Below are 615 nucleotides of genomic sequence, written 5' to 3'. Positions count from 1 at the left end.
CTTCAAGTGTAAATTCCTTGTTGATTTTCTTCAGTTGATTTTGAGACCTTCCTTTGTCACAGAGTATTGTTTTCTTGCTCAAAATACTGTAGTGTCAAAATATGAAATATTAGTAAGAGGTGTTTTCTGTAGCTCAAAAGTGAAACAAACCATAAAATTTCTTTACCTGTGTTTCTTTATCAAGACACATTAACTTTCCTCAATTAACAGCACACAGCTATAGACTGAGTGCTCATGAACTAATCTATGCCTATTAATGCTAGAACAGTCAATCCCTTTCAATATCTCCTAGTTAAGATTATGGTGTTATGTAAAGTATTCATTGCAAAATTACATTCAGGTGTTACTGATATTCCATCTGCTCACGTGATTAATCATGTTAGCTTTTGTTCTTGTATTTAATGAGAAGCATTGCTCAGAAAACACATTGAGATTTTTAGTTCTGTGTATTGTTCCGAGATTTTTTTGTTTGTTTGTTTTGGTGGTTTTTTTTTTTTCTTTCTGTAACTGAAAACCAAGTTTTTCACGAACTTGAAGCTCAAAATGAATTTGAGTTTTTAGCCTTTTGGAAACTCAGGAACTGACCATGCAAACTAATGGGTTTTGGATAGACTT

This window comes from Corvus hawaiiensis, chromosome 9, assembly GCF_020740725.1.
Source record: "Corvus hawaiiensis isolate bCorHaw1 chromosome 9, bCorHaw1.pri.cur, whole genome shotgun sequence".
NCBI classification, from domain to species: Eukaryota; Metazoa; Chordata; class Aves; order Passeriformes; family Corvidae; genus Corvus; species Corvus hawaiiensis.
This window is presented reverse-complemented; position numbering follows the sequence as displayed.